Source organism: Dasypus novemcinctus, chromosome 2 (assembly GCF_030445035.2).
Source record: "Dasypus novemcinctus isolate mDasNov1 chromosome 2, mDasNov1.1.hap2, whole genome shotgun sequence".
In the NCBI taxonomy this organism is placed as follows: domain Eukaryota; kingdom Metazoa; phylum Chordata; class Mammalia; order Cingulata; family Dasypodidae; genus Dasypus; species Dasypus novemcinctus.
In genome coordinates this window covers 9,582,966-9,595,849 of record NC_080674.1, presented here as the reverse complement: position 1 = coordinate 9,595,849, position 12,884 = coordinate 9,582,966, and the positions used below count along the sequence as shown (strand labels likewise).

The window sequence follows — 12,884 nt, the reverse complement described above, 5'->3', positions numbered from 1 at the left end:
AACTTTTTTGCATCGACGATCTTCTTCTTGGGTTGTCTGCTTGGAAAAAAATGGAAAAGAAATAAGCTCAGGTGTTTCTCTGCACTACCTATTGCTTTTCACATGTCAGCCAATTTGGTTTTGCAATTTCTAACTGGTTACTAATGGAATCTTGTTTTTGCTAGTCACATTGCTCAGTCATTGCACACAGTTTAACCTGCTACTCTCCTTCCCATCTGTCTCTCTCTTTCTCTCCCTGACTTCAGCTTTTCAGGTCTAATCTAGATGTGCATCTATCACTTTTTGTTTTGGGTTTCCTCCACCCCTGTCATTGTGGGACTCAGGCAGGTAAAGATGTCCCAGCTCCAGTGTGAATGATACCGTGTTTGATTTAGCCTCACCTCAATTTGCTGATGAAACTTCCCTCTTCCTGTCTTCATGTTTCATGAAGCTATTAATGTGGCAGATGGAGATAGCAAGTATTTGAACTAAAATAAAGTCCATATATGGGGGGAGGGGTTCTTTTGTTAAGAAAATCCACACTAAACCTTGTACCTTACATTGTTTGTCACATATTTTAGATATAGAAGTGAGAAAAACTAGAAAGATGGAGTTAAACTAAAAGATATTTTGTCTTTCTGAAATAGTCGCCAAAAATACATGGTATATTTTCCTATATTTGCTTGTGTCTGACCAAATAGGCAAATGTTACATTAGGGAGACTGAGATGAATGTGTACAAATATTTCAGGCAAAGTGCAGTCATTTTGGTAAGGATTCACAGCATGGGTATTGGTGATGCTGGAGTAGGGTCGCTGGTGTGAGTTTATTTCTATGGCACCTGCTAAAATTTTTGGAAGGCTAATTCTCAGCAGGCTAGAGAAGCAAGCGAGTACTCTTATAAATCTGTTAGTAAAACATTGAGAGATTAACAGAAAATCTTGTATTTGAAATCTCATTTGTATTGCTCTATGTTACATGGCACAGGGGAGAAACTCTCATTAACAAGGACATTTATGCTGTAGAGAAATCCCACCTAAATGAGGGAAAGCATCCCAATAGAAACAGAGCTCCTGGGGCCAGAAGGAGCTTGTGTGATTTAGTTGGCTTATGCTCTTACTAGATCAAGTCATATGCTAATCTACCTCTTTGATCTACTAGGGCCTGGGGCCCAGCAGGAACTGGGATCCACTGGATTTTCTAGAACTGATGACAACAGACAAAGATCCAGTGTATTATAGATTCTGATCAACTGACAGTTGTTTTCCAACATACACAAAATAAAATCACACATTTTTCATGTAATTTTTTTATTTGATTATTTTCTAAGATTCAACCAATTTTCTAATTTTAATGCATTTTATGTCTGGATTCAACATCAGAAACATTTGTTATTCTGGGGAAAAAGTGGGTGTTTTGCCATAATCAGGAACCTAGAACATCCAGAATCCTTTGATGACTATCAGGCATTGGTTTCAATGGGGCACCTCGGAATGATGTGGGGTGGAAAATTCACTGGAGTAACAGATGGGAGGTGTGTGTCCCACTGGCCAACTGTGGGTCTTGAACAAGTCTCTTAATCTACTTGTATCTCTGTTTCATAATCTGCCAAAGTAGAGGTTTAAGGTAGGTGATCTCCAAGATTCCCTCTGGTTCTAACAGTGATTTGTAGTTTGGAAGGTGTAAAAGACATGATCATTCTACTTAGGTGGCAGGAGCTGGTTGATGAAGACTGGCATGGGAAGAGAGAAATACCTAATTCCTGTTCAAGATTTAATGAGAGGTTCTTTGGGACTAAGCTCTGTTTGTAATAACTCCCACCTGGCACTGATCATATTAATAAATGTCTTTGTATTCCTCTGTTGCCACCAGGATGCATCAAAAGAACTAATCACTGAGGTTTTTGTTTAATTGTGCTTATCTAAATAACTCAGGAGCTATTGAGTGAAAACAATAAAAATGCAAATGCAGCACAGTGTAATGAGGACATTTTCATAATCAGAAGTGAAGGAGTAAGCAAAGCCAGACACGGCAGACCTGCTGGTGGGTGTACCAGCTCAGGAGTTTTGCCAGATTCAAAATGCTGTGTTGGTGGATGTCCCTGATCACCAGCTGGCCTCCGCCTCCTGCCCTCAGAAGTCATACTTACTGTGAAATGCAAGGACATCCAGCAGCTGCTTGTGAGCCTGGGAAGGCTGTCTTATGGCAAAAGCCAGGGGTAGTGATGGTGCACTACAAATTCCATAGCTTAGGGGGTTATTAATGCCCAGTGTAAATCTGTCTCATGACTAGTCTATGCAGTCAGACACACTGCAAAGCCTGAGCGAGCTGTCCCAACAGCACCATCCTCACTTAAGTTTGGGGGCATTTGCAGGAGGGGACATCACATCCACTGTGAGTGAGGAGACAGCGTCTGCCGTGGCAGTAGTCATGACAGGGTCAGAGGGTGGGTTGCCGGTGGGTGGAAGGGAAGACAGCAGCTCCCCAGAGCTTGCTGCAGAAGAAACTTCTGGAACCAAAGGGAATGGCAGAAGGAACTTGGATGGCATAGGGAGAGGTGCAATGCCAGGTAAGTCTCGGGGAGGCAAGGAAGGAAGAGGTGGCAAACCCGGGTTCACGATTTCCGCTAAGCCCACACCTGGCATGATGTGTGGTGTGGGGAGGTTGAGATTGGGGAGGGTGGGGAGGTCAGGGAGTCCCGCTGGTAAAGGCATCAGACCTGGTAATGTACTAGTTGGGTTCATTGGTGGCACAGACGTGAGGGATTGGTTTACTTGTGGTGACAATAATGGTACTGTTGGTACACCTGTACTTAGAACATTACTGACTAGTGAAGTTGAGCTAATAGAAAGTCCAGACAGACTCTGTTCAATTCTCGTAGTTCCTGGAGCTGACAGAGATGGAGGATTAACTGAGGACAGCTGGACCTCTGTAAACCCATCTTTTTTTTTTTTTATTGACTTTGTAATAATATTACATTAAAAATATATATGTGAGGTCCCATTCAGCCCCACCCCCCACTCCCCCTCTCCCCCCCCCAACAACACTCGTTCCCATCATCATGACACATCCATTGGATTTGGTAAGTACATCTTTGGGTACCTCTGTACCTCATAGTCAATGGTCCACATCATGGCCCATACTCTCCTCCATTCCATCCAGTGGGCCCTGTGAGGATTTACAATGTCCGGTGATTACCTCTGAAGCACCATCCAGGGCAGCTCCATGTCCTAAAGACGCCTCCACCTCTCATCTCTTCCTGCCTTTCCCCATACCCATCGTCCACCATGTCCACTTTTCCCAATCCAATGCCACCTCTTCTATGTGGACATTGGATTGGTTGTGTCCATTGCACCTCTATGTCAAGAGGAGGCTCAGATTCCACATGGATGCTGCATGCAATCCTCCCACTTTCAGTTGTAATCACTCTAGGCTCCATGGTGTGGTGGTTGTCCTTCTTCAACTCCATCTTAGCTGAGTGTGGTAAGTCCAATAGATCAGATTGTAGGTGCTGGAGTCTGTTGAGGCTCAGGACCTGGCTATCACATTGTCAGTCCAGAGATTCAAATCCCCTAAATATATCTTAAACCCCAACATTAACTGCACCTCCAGCACATTAGCATGAAAGTCTTATGAAGGGAGATCCCATCTGAGTCCAGATTCATCACACATAAACACCATTTCCAAAGAGGGGCCATCTGCCCTGGTAGTTAACCCCATCGGCCATGACCATAACTCCCATGGGTCTCTTTAGCCCTCACAGGAACCAATATCTGGGGGTTGTATCTGCTTTATCTGTCTCTCTGACTCTGCTCAGTTGTGCATGAGGGCAATCCTTCTGCCAGCCTCCAGACTCTTTTTTAGAAACTCGTAGCCATATAAACTCATTTCTCCTTTCCATTTCCCCCTTACTTTAGGTCAAACAGCATTTTAAAGTCATGGTATTTTATGTAGACATGGATATTCTGCTGATCCGCATTGAATCTTCCGTATAATGTCATTTTCCAGTTGCCTCATCAGTTGGTAGGTGATAGTGGTCCCTCGTTGCCAGGGAGGCTCATCCCCGGGTGTCATGTCCCATGCTGGGGGGAAGGCATTGCATTTACATGCTGAGTTTGGCTTCAAGACTGGCCACATTTGAGTAACATGAAGGCTGACAGGAGGGAATTCCCAGGCACAATGTTGCTCTAGGCCTTGTTCTTATTTTAGGTTTATCAGCTCACAAGCATAGTCATTAGCATCAGGGGCTCACTGTTGAACCCTCACTCCCTCCCGGTCCCCGCCACTGTATCTGGGGGACTGTCGCTGCTCCCCTAGGGACCACGACAGAGCACCACTGGCCAGGAACCCAGTACCCCCCCTACTGTGGTTTTTAATTGTTGCCACTATGAGTATATCCATACATTACCATGCACCCTGGACATATGTTCTGTACAGCTCCCTGTCAGCCATATATCACCTGTCATTGGTATCCCATACCAGTATCCCTCCATTGCCATTGTTGAAACACTCTGTGATCCATAACTCCCCGAAATTTGAAGCCCAATATAATGTCATGGTCCCTTACTAGGGAATGGCATATAGCAATGGTAAACCCATCTTTAAGAGGAGTAATAGGTGTACCAGTCATTTGTCCTAGAAGAGAAATTTTCTTTCCTTCTTCAAACGGGCATGTAGGTATTCGATGCAAATAGCCATATCCAATGCCACATCCTAGCTTCCTTCTCCACCCCATGCAGAATTTGGTGTAATAATCACTTCTCGACAGTTATCGGTATCTGTGTTGTACACATAAAGTTTCAATGGTTTTGCTTCATGTGTTTCAATAAGGCTGAACAGATCTTCAGACTCATTCATGACTGTATCTGCTCCAATGATATAATCACTGTGAGGTCTAAGACCTGCCAGCGCTGCAGGAGAATTTGATTCCACTTCCAACACATGCCAAACGTTTTCATTTGCCCCATCAAAGCTGCAGAAACGAATGCTCACTCCGAGCAAGCCCTGGCCACCCCACATGTTACTTGGGGTGACTGATGTCTCTCGCAGCTCCAGTGTTTTGCTGCTGTAGATAAGCATTTTTACAGGTTTTTCGACATTTGCTTTCAGTAGGTCCTTAAGAGTGTCATTGTCCTTATTTAATCTTGAACCATTAATAGAAACAATAAAATCAAAGAACGGCTCCAGTCCAGCTCTATGTCCTGGTGCATTTTCTTGAACCCGCAAGACATGGTAGCCTTCAGTGCCCCCGCCCGGGATCTCCACGCTCTGCGAAGAGCCCACGGCGGCGGGCGATCGCTGTGGCCGGGCCCGCGCTGCTCTCCGCCCCCCGCCACCGCCCGCTTAGCTCCTCGGCGTAGCACTTGGGACGTGGCAGTGGCTGCCGCTGTAGAGCCGGGCCGCACTCAATTATCACTCTTGTTCCAATTTTCCAAATGGGGTCATTAAATGGCTTGTCCAGGCTCACTCAACTGGCACACGGCCAGATTCCAGAGCCCCCCCTCAACTATCTTGACTCTCCGTTGTCCATGGAGGAAGAAGAGGCTAGATTCTGGCAGAAGGCTGGATGTGGGTCCTCAGAATTGAAGGGGCTGGGTAAAGACAAGGGCTTCCGCTTGCAGCAGTGCAGGCTGCATGCTCTTTTAATCTGTGGGGATGGCAGAACCCCTGCTTAAACATTTGCCAATGAGCATGAACCCAGTGAAGACGCAAGGAAAATGAAAAGAGTGGAAAGTATTGCCGTTACTGAATCAACTGAGGTCTACTGCAAAACCTATGAATGGAGAGTTGAGGAAAGGGTCAGGTGTGAACAGAGTTTAGAGAACATGTAATGATAGAGAGGGAGGGCAAGGCTAGACCTGCCACTTCCACCATCTGTGAACTTGACTTAATGTAGCAGGGAGGTTTTCTGAAGTGGCTGCTCCCCATGCAGGGTGTCAGATATAGGTTCTTTGGCTAAGCACTTGTTGGTATCAACGAGACATACTGAGGTGAAACTCGGGATTGAGATAAGGGGCTGCTCAAAAAAAAGCATACTTTTAGGGAGGGGAGGTGGGGTTGTGTTTTGGGCCACACCGATTACTATAGACTCCCCAGCAGATCCCAAGACAAGGGTCCAAACACAAGGAGGAAGCAATCCCCAATAAACACCATTTAGGAAGTGGGGAAAGAAGATGAAAGGGATAAAGGAAGTGCCACCAAGCAAGTTGCCACTATGGCCAAGGGAGCTCCATCCCGCTGGAAACCTGGGAGATGGTGTAGAATATGCAGCTCAAACTAATCTCATGAGAGGGGCAAGGGACTTGGGTGTCAACCCACCCACTCTCATCCCAAGGCCAGTGGCTCCCTGATGCCATTGGTCTGCTTCACTTGAGGCTGGGCCAATGTATCTGGAATGAAGGGACATTGTGGGGCAGAGGACACATGTACAGATGCACCTTTCTATTATCCCACTGCTTGGGAAGCTAAAAGGAAGTCCTTCCAAGGACTCAGAAATAAATTCTGACTTTGCCGTGGCAAATTAGGATAAAAGAGAGGGAGGTTAGGCAGGGGGTCGGGTGGCAAATTTTCTGTATGTGGCAGTTTGATATTATTTATGAATTCCAAAAAAGATATTTGACTGTGTTTATGGACTGGTCTGTTCCTCTGGGCTCAATACCCTTTGATTGTATTAGATTCAGCTGAGATGGCTTTAAGTTATGTTAAGATTAGGGCTTTGATTTGACCATATCATTAGGGTGTGCAGGGTTGAATCCCTGCCCCCTCGGTGGGCTGATAAAACAGACTCTCACACGGAAGAAGGTATGTAGGAAAGGAACACAGAGGAGTAGAGGAATAGAGGCATGGCAAAGGCCCCAGGAAGAGAGGTGAGCCTGAAAGTCTACAGCTGGTCTTGTGAAGAGAGCAGAGCAACTGAGCCCAGAAAGAAACAAGCCCTGGGGAGAGAGACAAGCCTTATGCCAGCCTACAGCTGAGATTGGAAGAAGCTGGGACTACAGAGTCATAAGAGGAAGAGGAAGGCTGAACCCTTGCTGACATTGCTTTCCATCTTGCTCCAACACGTGGCCAATGACTTTGGGTGAGAAAAGTACTTCTTATGGTACTTTGAGTTGGACTTTTTATTGTCTTGTGACTGTAAGTTTCTACTCCAGATAAATATGCTTTATAAAAGCCAACAGAGTTCTGGTACTTTGCATCAGAACCCCGTTGGCTGACTAATACACTGTATAAAACCAAGAGAGGAGCAATGGAACATATGACTATATTTGACAATAAAACTGTGCATTAAAGCAAATTCCAGAATAAGTTGAGACTAGTAAAAATGCGAACAGTATAAGAAAACAAGCAAGATGCAGGTCTGCTTGTTGGGATGATGGGCTTTTGTTAAGGGTGGCCACAAAGGCTGGATGCTCATGTTCTAATTTGCTTCGGTCTTCTCTGTCACCAGTAGAAAGGGAATGAGGAAAGACAATTGTTCCAGAGCTTTCCACATGAAATGTGATAATGGATATTGCTGTTGTGTGAGGTAAATTTGCAGACTTTTTTAAAAACTTACATCTTTAAAAAGCTATAACCTCAGGTAATTTAAAAAATAATACTGTTCAAGTAAGCCAAGAGGAATATAGTTATAGAACATACATTTAGAGTAACACTTTTCTATATCTTAGCAGTCAGGGATATATTTTATGCAATGGTTCAGGGCATGTGCTGGGAAGTTAGTTGGGTCTGGCTTTGAGTCCAGATTGCCTTGGTTTCTCATCTTTGATCCTGAGATGGAAGTGTATTCTAGAATTCCTAGAACTACTGTAAGGCTTGTGGAAGACTTTGTATGCTAAAAACTTAACATAGTCCTTGGTAACTGGTAAGGGCACAATAAATGTTAGAAAAATTATCAAAGTTAATTTTTTCAACAAAACATTGTGTGCTTTTTGTTTGGTCTTTTGTAAGGATTAATTTAATTTTACCTTCTATTTTGTCAGGTATTTTCTCATACGTTGGCATTGAAAAAAAAAGATATAAATTTTCCTTTCAGTTGGTATTTAAAGTAGGTTCTCAAACAAACAATAGTTTAATTGAGGTAGAGATTAATAAATTGAGGTGTTGTAATCAGCTCATCTCGACAAAGTTTATTACCAAAAAAAAGTGGGGAGGGATTGCACTGATAAGACAAAGTACTTCAAGATACCAAGTGGTAGGCAAAACTCAGGAATAATTATATGGGGACACTATTTCATGAATGTTTAAAACTTTATAATGCTCTCTTCTCAGGAAAAATAAAAAGCAACACAATTTTTCAAAAGGTTTTTGGGGGTTTTCTTTTTTTCCCTTCCTGGCAGTGATGATAAGCTTCGTATAAATTAGATGAAAATCTGAGCCCAGTTGGTATTTGCAAAATTAAGCAAGTTGGCTGTAGTTTGTCTTCCCTGTGCTGTTTTCTCACCCAAACAAATTGCAGTACTTCTCTGTGAGATTTATTAGAAGGTCAGTTTTATTTTCCACAGACTCCAAGTTTCCATTTCTGAGCAGTGAGGTAACAGTTGCCAGTATGGGAATGTAAACTGCTTTGAAGCCAAATGCAAATGATTTGGGTTGCTTTTCCCCAAAGATAGCTCTTGTCATGTTTGTCTATTCTTTAAGAATTTTCCCAGATCCTCACTTGGTTCATACTCACTAATGTTTTGAATCCTGAATCTTTTCCCTTGAGTGCCAGCAGCTGCCTTGCTTGTATAACTCCACCAAAGGAATGTGTACAAGGAGTAGGCAAACTTTTTCTGTAAATAGCCTGATAGTAAACATTTTAGGTTTTATGGGCCATTTGGTATCTGTCACAACTACTCAACTCTGCTATTGCACATGGAAACAGTCATAGACTGTTCAAAGAGTGGACATGCCTGTATTCTGATGACACTTTACACATAAAATCAGGCAGAGAATAGGGTAGCCCCCACGTTGTCATTTGCCGACCCCTAAGTTATGCCGTTGATAAAGCCTGATGGTTTCTGGTGACAGTTATTTGGGAGCCAATGGGCCTAATGACTATTTCTCACTGTGGAGCCTCATTCTTTATTATCTTTACATATTTTTTTATGCATTCATCCACCTGTCCATTCTCTAAACAGTCTTCCCCATCTCAGTAAATGGTGCCACTGTCCACCCAGTTATTAAAACCAGGGTCCCTGAAGGCACCCAGATGTCTCTCTCTGCCGCTGAAGCATGCTTGCTTCCATCCTCCCCCTGTCCCCCCGTCTCTCCCTGTTGAGGCCAAGTCGCCTCTGCAGCAGCAGTCTGCCTTCCCGTTCCCACCCTCACTAAGTCCATCCTCCACAAAGCCTGACAAGAGAACCATAGAAGGCGTAAATCACACGCTATTCTGCGTAAATTCCCTCCATGGCTTCCCATTTCACTCAGAATAAACTCCAACCTCTTCCTTCCCAAGGGGGTGCCTCCTGGTCTTTCCACTTGTGTCCCACACTTGCTTCCAGGTGCCCTGAGGATTATGGTCGCCTTCTGAACACGTTTCTGAAAGCCACCTCGACCTTGCCTCAGGTCTTGGCGCCTGTTGCTCCGGATGTTGGTAATACTCTTCCCAGTTTGATTCTTTCCCATCTAGAAGAACCTCTGTTTTCATCTCATCTGCTCTAGGAAGTCTTTGCCAACTACTGCCTATATGCCCCACCGTCCTCTATCACAGCATTCCTCATGTTTAAACATCATAATCTCTAACTATTCTCTATATTTGTTTATTATCTGTCGATTGTAATAAAATGTAAATTCAATTCAGGTAAGGACTTCACCTGCCTAGCTCACTGTTTAAACTCCAGAGCTTAGCCCAATGTGAACAACAATGTGTTGAATGAATAAAAGAGAACCAACTATATTCCAACAATTAAACCAAGTATCAAGGTTACCACGGTTTGCAAAACCTGACAGATGCAGGTGCAGCTGCTATGGAAAACACATTTTTAGTTCCTCAAAAAGTTAAATATAGAATTACCATCTGACCCAGCTATTCCACTCTTAGTTCTATACCCCAAAGAACTGAAAACAGGTGTTCAAACAAAATGTACACCAGTATTTATACCAGCACCATTCGCAATATTCCAAAGGTGGGAACTACCCAAATGTCCAGGAACAGATGGATGAATAAACAAAATGTAGTCTAGCCATGAAATGGAATATTACATAACCATAAAAACCAAGGAAGTGCTGATAAATGCTGCAGCATGGATGGACCTGAAAACATTACACTAAGTGAAAGAAGACAAACACAAAAAGACAAATATTGTATGATCCCATTTATATAATATATCCACAATAGGCAAATCCATAGGAGACAGAAAGCAACTTGTGATTGCCAGAGCCTGGGGGTGGGAAGCATGGTGGGAAATGGGAAGCAACTGCTTAATAGATGTAGAGTTTTTGTTAAGGTGATGGAAAAGTTCTGGAACTAGGTAGTGATGATAGTTGTACAACATTGCGAATGTTCCTAATGCCACTGAATTGTTTAAGTTTTTTTCCCCCTGAGTTGGCTCCCTCATCTGTTTGCTCATTGTTCTGCTTGTTGTCTGCTCATTTTGTTTTTGCTTATTGTCTGATCATTTTTTTTTTCTTAGGAGGCACCAGAAACCAAACCCAGGACTCCCATGTGGAAGGCAGATGCTCAACTGCTTGAGTCACATCGGCTCCCTTTTTATTTTTAAATGTTTGAAATGGAGAATTGAAAATTATGTGTATTTTGCCATAGTAAAAAAAAATTAAACAGGTCCTCCCCTAAAAAGCTTTTAGTTTATTGGGGAGGCCAATCAATTATCAAAAAATACCATGAACAAAGTCAAATAAAATTCATGATAAATGCTGTAAAGAGACACACAGGGCACCCCAAAATATATAATGGGAAAATATGACTTTTCCTGAAGAAATATAATTTGAACTGGATTTGGAAAATAGAAAGCCCTTTATTAGGTAAAGAGTATTGAAAGAACATTCCAGAAAGAGGAAACTGCAGGTGACCAAAGGCCTGGTGGCAGAAGGGAGCATTCAAGACATGGAAGGGCAGCCAATGTGGATGAGGCGCAGAGGCACGGCCGTTGTGGAGGGTGAGGTACATGAAGCTGGGCTTGGTGGGCAGACCCGGGGGTCCTCGTGGGCCACACATAGGATGCTGATTCCCACCATGAGAGTGATGGAAGCCATGACCAGGAAGGGCATTGGGGGGAGGTGGCAAAATCAAATGTCTTTCCAGAAAATTAGTCTGGCTATAGTGTAATGAAGAGATGTGGACGGGAGGGAGAAAGAGGGAGTGCAGCCCACCAGGTGTGAGTTGATGGGGCCATGAATAGAGCAGTGGTGGTGGGAAGGATTGGGGTTATCAGATAAGGAAGCAGAAAGTGTACAGGACCTGGTAGTCACATGGTTGCAAGCACTGAGAGAGAGAAGGGATAGGCTTCTGGTTTGCTCAGCTGGCAGATGGTACAGTCCACTGGTGGATAACCGCCAGATTCATGTGTGTCCGTGTGCCATCAGCTGTGCCATACTGTCTCACCTGGGGGGTGTCATGCTGCCTCACTCTCCTCCTGGAGCACCTCGGGGGCCACGAGTGACTCATGTTTCTCTGAGTCCGAGAAGGCTCTGGTTTGCCTGGTGAGCAGCCTCAGTGTGTCTAGTGCCCTCAGTCCCGGGAACATGCTTCTGTTGTTAGGGCCACAGCTGGACGTCCAGTGGTTCCTCACACCCATTACTTTGCCCGCACAAATGCAGCACACCTGGCTCTATTTGCTGCTTTGTAGCTTCATGTAAAACACATTTGGTGCCAAGCCTTGTACTTTATTTCCAAAGGGCCATTTTTTTACTCAGTTGTACTTTATTCAAAGCCAAGATAAAAATATCTTCCCTGGGCCTACTTGCCAAACTCACTATGAGATTAAATGAGACATCAAAGGTGGAGTTGCTGAACCTTGGAAGAAAGAGCCTAAGGTGTAAGATTCCTCTTGTTTGTGGGTGAGTTTGCTCTTCCTACCCGCAGGAGCATTTGGAATCCACAGGCATTGAAACCATCTTTGTATCTTGTGCAAATTTAATGCTTAAAGATGTATGTAGAAGAATGGGAGTCATTACTACTGTATTCTATGATTTTATATTGGTGGGTTGTACAGAGTGCTCTCTTTGAAAAGTACAAACAAGAAATTGATATTCATATTTTTATAAACTCCGAATTTCCTCTCCAACGATTTCCTCTTCTGAATACTTGCCTCCTCCCTACCTTCCCATGATGGGAACATTTGCTGGAGTCATTTCACAAGATAATAGGAAAATGCCTTTGGGTATCACCATGAAAAGTGATAAAAAGGGGGAAAAAGCATCACGCTGCTCTATTACCTTCAACTCAAAGCACAATACATGGTGTGTTTTTTGATACAGGAGTCACTGAGTCAGTCACCCAGTGGCAGACAAACTTGCTTTTCTATTGTGATGAATAAACAGGCAATTGATGATTACTCACTAATCTTTTTAAAGGATTGCTAGGCAAAGGTGGCCTTTGAGACAATGAAGGACATTTGTGCTCCCAGTTGAAAATACTCTCTCCAGTTTTACTTGTGTTTACTCCAATGTAAGTGTCTCCTTTCAAGTCACTGAAGGTCTCTCGCCCCTGTCAGTTTCTAGAAGCTTGTTCTCAGCTTTCCCAGACACTGTTCTTGTGTCACTAGAGGACATGCCCAGAATGAACAGGGGCCCTGATTAGAGGCAAAGTGGTGTCAAGTACGGTCTGAAAGGCAGAAATGGAAACTGGCATCACATCACAAGGAGAGGCTTGCCCAGGAGGCGGTGGCCGTGGCCTGGGGATGGCGTGGAGCAAATGCCACGTGCAATTCAAGGATGGCAGCTCCACTGACCATCAGCTGGAGTCAA

The 12,884-nt window shown here is 43.9% G+C and overlaps 2 pseudogenes; both read right to left on the bottom strand.

Moving 5' to 3' along the window:
* Positions 1-2,326: 2,326 nt before the first annotated feature.
* Positions 2,327-4,608, bottom strand: LOC101445508 (Golgi reassembly-stacking protein 2 pseudogene; annotated as a pseudogene).
* An 83-nt stretch (positions 4,609-4,691) lies between these two features.
* On the bottom strand, positions 4,692-11,713 carry LOC139439883 (Golgi reassembly-stacking protein 2 pseudogene; annotated as a pseudogene).
* Between the last annotated feature and the right edge of the window lie 1,171 nt (positions 11,714-12,884).